Below are 9,651 nucleotides of genomic sequence, written 5' to 3'. Positions count from 1 at the left end.
ATATTAATTTTATATTATAAGATTAATTTTATGTTATATCACATTTCATATTAATTTTATGTTATAAGATTAAAAGACTTAAATAATAAGATTAGAATTTCATGTAATATTAATTAGCAATTTAACATATAATATAAAAAAAATATAATTATACATACAGTCAGGTTCGGTTTAAACCGATTTTTAAAATATGAAAACAGATATCACACTAGTTTAGGACTAGTTTTGGTTTTTAAGAACTGATACTACACTAGACTGATTACAAACCGGACCGAATCGGAACTTACCGGTTCAGTCTTTTCCGATTTAGCCAGTTTTTCGATTTTTTTGACACCACTAATGTTTGGGAATGAAATATTTAAAAGTACTTGAAAAAGAATTGTCTTGCCTAATGGACTCTAAGGGTCCATTTGAGTGATATTGAAGGAAATATCTAAAAATATATAAGAATACTTGAGAACAGTTGTATCGCCAAATGGATCCTAAATGTTGTGTGAGGATGTTATGAAACTTTGGCATATGCATACTCTGTAATCTCTCACTTTCTAATCATAAAAGAATAAATGTTTTTGCAATTATGTTTATGAATATTTTTACACTTTTTGAGATTTAAGTGCATTTATTTTCGGTGTTAGCTTTGTGTGAGTAATTGTATTGTGTGTCAGTCATCATGGGAAGGGAATGAGAACTCCCCGAACAATTCTTACGGTAAGTAGCTACTAGCTTCATACAGGTAGAGAGAGTCCCCGTGAATGATTGGGGTGTGGCGGAATAGTTGGCCTCACCTGATAGACGGGATAAAGAATCCTCCGAACGTATCACTTGTTGGTGTCTTCGAGTTGGTTGGTTGGGTAGACATTCCTCAGTGCAACATGTATATCTTTGTGTGAGAGTCCACCTGTGTTGGGGACAGACGAGTTGATTTGCACCATGTTGGTCAAGTGGGGAGAGATTCCCCAATTTCGAATGGTGGAGCAGCTCATACCCTGTTGGCCCATTGTGCGAAGAATATCTATGTGACGAATATCTATGTGATAATTGTGAACTGCTATGGGATTAGTGTTACGAGTTTTACATGCCGGAGAAGAAGGTGATTCCTCACATCGGTGACATGTACAATTATATACATATGTATTGAGTTTTGCATAGAGGGTAATTCTGTATAGGGTGATTTCCCGCATGCTTACTTAGATACGTTTTACTCAGAGGGTGATTTATTGTCATGTTTACTAATACATGTGTTTTTTCTTGAGAGGGTGATTCCTCACCGAGCACACACCAAGACATGCGTTCATTAATTTTATACATGAAACTATTCATTGCATATTCACGGGCATTGTTTCTCAATGGTAGTCTTGTCATAATTGCATAACCTGCCTATAGTTTTTGTAACAGCCTGCTAGAAATTCATTGGTGGAATTTCTATTGACTTTAGGAATCTCGTGAAAAACCAATAAGTTTTTACGAATCGACCAATCGCTTAGGTTTTAGTCTGTCATTATAATCAGTGTTATTACTCACTATGGTGCTAGATTTATGAGTTTAATTATTTAAGATAGTTAGAAGTGTCAGACTGAGTTATGGTCTGTACCATTAGACTCAGTGGATTATTTAGGATTTTATGGTGCAATAGCCTATTTTCATAATTTCGGACGAAACATTTGTTGGAAATTGTGAAATTTATTTTTAGGGGCACTTCGGTGTTGAATTTCGGTAAACGATTTTCACTATAGGTTAATATGAATATTTAGAATTTTTCAGTACTAAGTTTATTATGTATTTCTTTTGGAGTGAATAGTAACCTCGATAAGCGCACCCAGTACAGTGTTTTCAAAATCACAGTGTGAAATATTTAAATTAGGTTGGAGGAGTTTTATTTGGACACTTGGCAAGATCTTAACCACACATTGTGAATAGTATTACACACTTGACACCATGAGGAACCATTAGATGGATTTGTGAAGAAAGTCAATGTGTGAGATCATGTCACCTAAGCAAAGCTTTGTTTCATCTGATCAATTATATTGTGCCAGACCAAAGAGGGTTTCAACCCTAGCAAAACCCTAAATAGTTGGAATCCAATTGACACCCCAAAAGCTTGGTTGAAACCAAAACCCTAAACAGTTTTCCCAAACCCTAAAGTTGGCCTCCAAAACCTTTTTAATCTGATTTCTAGTATTTCGTTTAATCACTTGATTAAATCACATCCACATGCTATTAATTAATCAAATCATTGTTATGATATCATTATCCAACCTTTTAAACCTTGAAAATTTGATTGGGCCAAGAAAAATTAGTTTTGGGCTTGATAGCATCTCAAACCCTAACCAAACCCCCTTTAAACCCCAAATTGAAGCCTACTTGGTGGGGCCCACCAAGGCCCACGAAATTGGCCACCTTGGCAAAGCTTCTTAGATAAGTTTCCTCCCCAACATGCCAGACCATCCACTGCCATTGGCTGCACCCAATAGTGCCTTGATGTGAAGGAGAAATCCACTCCATCAACCTCCATCTTTCACAGCTGCTGCAGGCAGTCTTTGTCCCTCACTATTCCCTACTTTATGTCACATAGCCACCTCCAATCAAGGCTCATTCCAGCCCACAACTTCCCCCTCCAGGAGTTTATAGTCATGCAAGGCACTTTTCATTCCATTTTATCACTTCTTTTCCCCCGTTCTTAGAGAGAAACCCGAAAGAGCTCTCTCGGGCAGATTTCTGGGACATTTTGCGTGACCATTTTAGACCCTTTGTAAGTATTTTCCCAAGCTGATTCCTCATATAAGTTGTTCTTCTTTGAGTCTAGTTTCCGTGGATATCTTATTAGTCTCCTTCTATGCTCATTTGATTGGTCAAAAGTATTTGTAACCATGGAAAGGTCATTCTGGGCGAGAAACTGGGGAGTATGTTATGTTTTGGAAGTTTTGACCAAGCTAATGGACATATCTTGGTCCGAAAATTTTATGGAGCTTTGTTAACATGTGTTTATGAATGTTCGTTGAGGTTTTGTTGCATGAATAAAGCTTTTGATGATGGATTTTCTTAGAGTTAGAAACTTGAAAACTGGAAGTGGAAAAACAGTTTATGTTTTGTGAAAGTTTGAATATTTCGTGGTTTAATCTTATTCCAAAGGCTTTGATATTTTTATATGATGATCCTAAGCCTCTTATATACATGTTAGGATGTTATTTAGAAGATATTTAGTATTATTTTTAAAGATATGATTTTCTATGCAAGAGGATTTCGGTTAGGCCTAAAATTTGATGTTTTTGAGTTAGATCTATGTTTTATTAAATTTTAGCCATGTGATTTTAAATTTGATGGTTGGATCTTCTTTAGGACACATTTTTAAATCATGAGATGTTTTAGTTTGAAGATCACATGTGTATAAGCCATGGATCAAGAATTTTGATCAAAGTTAGTGGAGAGAAAAGTTTCTGTTTTGGACTAAGTTCAAAACCAAAAACTCCAAGTGTTGTTTTGTGATTTTTGGTGGCTTTTGTTTGATGATTTAAAGCATGGTTGATCTTAGGATGATGTTATGAATATGTTAGAAGTAAGATTTGATATTTTGGAATTCTTGGAGATATTTTTATTAAGATCAAAACTTGTGATTTAAGGGTTTACTTTCTGTTAAAAAATTTGAGTCTTTTTACAAAAAGTTTGGTGCTGATGATTAGCTTTTCTTAATGAATATTTTAAGTGTATTTTTAAACTTAGGATAGGAAGATCCTTGTTACAAAATTTTGGTTCAATTATAGGTTTTGAAGATTGAAGAAATTGCAACCAAAATCAAGAGAAATGGCCTATGTATGTTTCGGCCATTGTGAGTTTTCCATAGTTGTGATTGGTTTTAAATTTTTTTGAGTTGTTATTTGAGTCTAGGACAAAATTTACACGATGAATGTAAATTATGGTAATTTTTGGAGTTAGGATGTGAAATCTTTAAGTTAGGGGTAAAATGGTCATTTTCTCACATGTAGAGGGTAAAATGGTAATTTTACTCTAAGTTGTCCCTCTTCACTTTTTTAATTGTAAGTAATTAATTTCTAACTTTTAGAATACCCTTTTACAGTTCCACGTGTTTCGCGCTTTACACTCATAGGAAGCGACGCGATGATCGAGATAAGTTAGCTTTTAACTTACTATCAGTTTAATGTGTATGGGTGATAAGTAAGGGAACTAAATTGTATGTATGCATGTTATCATATGTGTCATGCCAAGTCATTACATATTTATCTGTTACATAGAATTTATTCTGTCGTGAATTATTCATCTGTTACACAAGATATTCTGTCACGTATTGCTAGACATTGCAAGTATGTCATGTTAAGTTAAGTATGCCATCTGTTACATGTATTTCATGCCACGTAATATTCATTGTCACATGTCATGCCATGTTACAAAATATTGTCTGTTACATGTTATGACAAGTTACAGAATATTGTCTGTTACATGTATGTCATGTTACGGAATAGTGTCTATTACATTTATGTTTCAAAGTATGTCATGTATGTCATTTTACGTTCATGCCACGTTATGCTACGTCAGGACTTCTGTCTTTTATGTCACGTTCATGTTATGTCACGTTACGAAAGATCATGTATGCTAGTTAAGTTATTTATGTCAATCACGACCCTAAGCGCTAGGATGGGGTAATATCCTAGTAGAACTCCTTTGTTCACGCTGGAGTGTCTAAATAGGTGTGAAATTCCCTGGGTTAACGAAGTACAATCAACAGGTTGCGAATGTGGCCTAATTAGCTGGTCACCGGAGCGCGCCAGGCACTAACGCCGATGGAGCCACACATTATGTTACGTGTGTCCACAGCAAGTGTGGCACAAACTAATAAGTCATGGGGCCACAACAACTGTGGAGCATGAAGTATGGGGCCACAACAACTGTAGAGCATACACTACGTGAGACACATCAATTGTGATACGTAGAATACGTGAGGCCACAACAACTGTGGAGTACGTATTAACGCACTCACAACTGGTATAGAAACCTGTGATGTGATGCGGTAATCGACAGGGACACACGGCTCAAGAGGACCTGTGTAACACCCATATGGTCACTTTATTAATTAAGTCCATTGAATAAGATTCCAAGTTCATGTATTTCACGTTCAAGTCATGTTTCACGTTATGTTATGTTCAAGTTTACGTTCATGGAATCATGATAATCGCATGAGACAAGAATATGTTTCAAGTTTATGTTATGTTATGTTCACGTTTACGTTATACTCCAAGTTCACATTTATGTTATGTCATGCTCAAGTTCATGTTCAAATTATGTATGTTCACGTTCATGTTATGTTTCAAGTCCATATTATATTTCAAGTTCACGTTCATTCTATGTTTCAAGTCCATGTTATGTTTCAAGTCACGTTTATGCTAAACTTCAGTTTCAGTTTAAGTTATGCCAGTTATGTTATGCTGTATGTCAAGTTATGTTATGATTACTTATGATTTGATTATGTATTCATGCTTTTACTACCATGCATGCATCATTAACCTGTGTGAAAGTTTTCTGTTAACTTGCTGAGATTTGTAATCAAATCTCACTGTGGTAGTCCAAACTACCATTCCCCCCGAATGGTAGATTTTGTTACAGGATCTGAAGGAGAACCGAGAATCGACCAAATGGAAACGGTCTACTAAGCGACGGTGCGACGTAGTTGGTAATACAGTAGTTACCTCAGATTACTACTTGCATTTGTAGAGTTCAATCTCCAGCACTCTTTTGATCACAACCATATAGATTATTATTGTGATCTTAGTTGTTTAGTATGTCGTTAAGTATGAAGTATGTTTTAGGTATTTGGGATATTTCAGTTTGGTGTATAGTATTACTAAAGAAAAAAATTTATTATCCGCTGTGAATATTGCATAATGCTAAATGCATGTTAGGAACATTGCATCTTATATGTCATGAACGGGGGGCAAGTAACCTTGTGTTGCATGTCTCGACGCTTCAAATGTCCGTCCGATCCCAAGCGGAATTTGGGGACGTCACAGTTTTAGTATCGAAACTGTAGATTTTGACCCATAAATAAACATATGACTGATACCCAAGGAGGAAGAGCCAACCCAACCCGGGCAATAGGTGAGTAGTCCTATTAACTGTTGTAGGACCTGTCTGTCTATGGGATTTGTAATTTTACGTAATAGTCAAGCGACCAAATGTGTTTGGTCAACCTTATTTGGGGTGTACAAATCAAACAATTGGATATGTGTATAATTATATGAGGAATAAAGTGTCATGTGAATATTGTGGAAATACATTTACTAGTTTTTTAAACTTTTAGTATTATAACGTTTAGCCTTTAGACTAAACCTCTACTTTTCTGTTGTGATTCATATGTTTTTCCTTACACATGCACTTCCTAGCGAACATTGCACACCTAACCTGATTCAAACCTTGAGTGTTCCCATATGGCTGGCACCCTCAGCACCATGGATCCTCACCATGTCTTTTACCAAGGGACAGGGTGTCACACCTTTAATTTACTGTTAATTACATTTTTATCTCATAGCTAGTAGCTTAAATTACTTTTTACTAGATAGGATAAGATGATCACACTCCGTAATGGCTTCACTTAAGAAGAATAATACTAAGCGAGTGACGTTGAGATTTTTTTTTTCAAGTTTTGAGACCTCGTTCTAGATATTTGAGATGTTTGGAATGGTGCGTAAAACCTTCTACCTATTTTTTCGCGAATCAAGAGTAGATTAAGTAATTCTTCTTAAGACTTAGAGGAAAACAAGACTAGAGATCGAGCAATTAAGGTAAAGGTAGAGAGAGTTGGAGGAGTTAGTATCGTCACATGAAACTAACATGGAGATATGATTAAGACATCAATAACAACAGGAGTTGCGGAGGAAGATGGTACTTCAGCTAACAAATGCTTCAAGAGATGCATTTGATGATGTTGCAACAATTTATTCCTCCACCATCTTAAAAAAATTTTAAAACATTTTCTAGTATTTTTTAATATTTTATATTAAGACCATCTTATATTTTGAGGGAAATTTCAACAATTTTGAAATTACTTAATATTTATTATATTTGAATTTCATATTTATTTTAATTTATTGATATATATTAACTGCCAGTCATCCGAATGACATATATTGTTTTGATTTTCGAACGGATTGTTTCATATTTGAATGGGTATTGGTTTGAGTAACATATTGTCCCAACATGTGATCAACCGCTCATTTTCTTCTCGATTGGTCTCGAGTCTCGCCTCTATGTTTTAAATCTTGAATTTGTGTTTTAAATTTAGCAAATGATTTTTAAAGCGAGCCAAGTATTTTAAAATCCACGAACTATTTTAAAAGTCTAAAATTATTTTAAATGGGGGCATTTCTAGTGCTATTGGACCAATCCTAATTTTTAAAGTAAGTCTCTTTATATTTTGGTGCCCCAAAAATAATATAGTTTTAGCAAAACATTTTATTTAAACGATTTTATTTCTTTAGGAATATTATTTAATATTCATTATTTATTTTATGTCAAAAACTCTATTTATTTAGATGTATTTCTCTTAAAAATATTTACTAAAACTTATTATTTTATTTTAGGGTGAAGAATATTATTATCTGATCAAGAATAAAATGTTTGGTTTTAATACTTAGTGTATTTACCTTCCATTTATTTTCTAGTCTTTATTTTCTATTTAGTTTATTTATTCCTCTTAGTTAATTTAATCCCCACAGTTGGATCTAAGTTAGGGACTCTAGATTTACGGTTAGAATTAAAACCCTAATCCTTTTTCTTTCCTCTCTTCTCTCTCTCACCTTCCTCCAGTGCTGTCACCCCCTCCCAATCAGAAACTCCCAATCATGCCTCCCTACCAGCCATCGTGCCGTTGCCGTCGCCATCAACAACACTACCGCGTCTCATCAGCGACAGCCCCTTCTCCCTTTCGGCTTCTCCCCTTCCTGATCCCTCTCTTTCCCTCTGCATCTCATCCCTCAATTTCTCTCCTCTCTTTCTGTAACCTAGCGCTGCCACCACGAAGGACACCGCACCACTGCCAGTTACTGGCGTAGAGATACTTTACCGTAATTAGTGTGATTTTCAAGAAAAATCCAAAGAAGTTAATGAGTCTCCAATTAGTTAAATTCACATAGAGATATGGAGTTATTAGTTAGAGATATTTTTGGTATTGTTCGAGGGAAAATATTGAATAGTTAAGGGATTTTTATCATCAACTTGAGATAATTGGAATTCTATAACAAGGAAGAATAAATTGTGTGAGATTTGCTAGGTGAAATTAAATGCTCTAGATTTATTATTATTATCCTTGAAATCTTAATTTTAATGTTATTTTCTTCAGTTTAATTTAGATAATCTATTCTTCAAATTCTAGTTTTCCAAATAGTAATTAATTTAGTAAATTTCAATACTGAATAGTATAATTATTTCCTGTTGGTTCAACATCCGTTTTCATTAAAACACTTTACTATTTGTTACGATTTTGTGCACTTGTGGATATTTTCAGCACAACAAGTTTTTGGCGTCGTTGCTGGGGATTAGTTACTTGTTATTGATATTGATACTAACTAGATTTTTACTACTTTGGATTTGATTTTATTGGTTTAAATTAGGTCTCAGTTTGGTTTTTCTTTTCAGGAATTAGAAGTGCATGCCCCGATCTAAATCATTAGAGCATACACTTTTCGACCCGACATTGAAAGAACTTTACGTTGGATCAATAAAAAGAAGAAGAAAAAAGTCGCCGCATCTAAATTTAATATGGCTGACCAAGAGCACATGGCGTTAAGAGACTATGCTATATCCTCTATTAATGGGGCGACATCTAGTATGAGGCGACCAGCTATACAAGCCAATAACTTCGAGATCAAGCTGGCCATCATTCAAATTATACAACAAATCGTCCAGCTTGGGGGACTGTCACAAGAGGATCCTAATGTCTATATTGTAAATTTTCTAAAAATTTGTAATACTTTTAAACACAACGGAGTGATAGATGATGTGATTCGATTGAGACTTTTTCCTTTCTTACTTAGGGAAAAAGCAAAAGGTTGGTTAAACTCTTTGCAACCCGGCATCATCACCACCTGGGAGGAGTTGACACAAAAATGCTTAGCAAAATATTTCTCTTCGGCCAAGACAACGAAGTTAAGGAATGATATCACTACCTTCACCCAATTTGATGGTGAATCATTATATGAAGCATGGGAGAGATATAATGATTTATTGTGCAAGTGTTCACATCATGACCTCCTAACCTGGCTTCAAGTACTGACATTTTACAATGATTTGGGACCCACAAAGTGATTTATGGTTGATGCAGCAGTAGGAGGAACATTAATGAGTAAGACACATAAAGCCACATATGAACTACTAGAAGAGTTGGCGTTTAACGACTATCAGTGACCTGTAGAGAGAGCAATGCCAAAGAAGGTGGCCAACATCTTTGAGCTTGACTCTATATCCGCAATTGTGGCCCAGTTGGCAAATCTATCCAAACAACTAGGTAAAATGAACGTTAATGTTATTCAAACTAATGTTCTTTGTGATCATTATGCAGGAAATCATTCAAGTGTAGATTGCCAAGTGGGGAACCCTTTTACCCAACCGAGTTATGAACAAGTTCATTATGTGTCCAATTTTCAACGT

The 9,651-nt window shown here is 35.1% G+C and overlaps 1 non-coding gene across 1 annotated transcript; it reads right to left on the bottom strand.

Moving 5' to 3' along the window:
* Positions 1 to 9,147: 9,147 nt before the first annotated feature.
* On the bottom strand, positions 9,148 to 9,254 carry LOC118348089. The gene has a single exon (XR_004801235.1). It is a non-coding gene; the product is annotated as a small nucleolar RNA R71 (small nucleolar RNA).
* Between the last annotated feature and the right edge of the window lie 397 nt (positions 9,255 to 9,651).

This window comes from Juglans regia, chromosome 3, assembly GCF_001411555.2.
Source record: "Juglans regia cultivar Chandler chromosome 3, Walnut 2.0, whole genome shotgun sequence".
In the NCBI taxonomy this organism is placed as follows: domain Eukaryota; kingdom Viridiplantae; phylum Streptophyta; class Magnoliopsida; order Fagales; family Juglandaceae; genus Juglans; species Juglans regia.
This window is presented reverse-complemented; position numbering and strand designations above follow the sequence as displayed.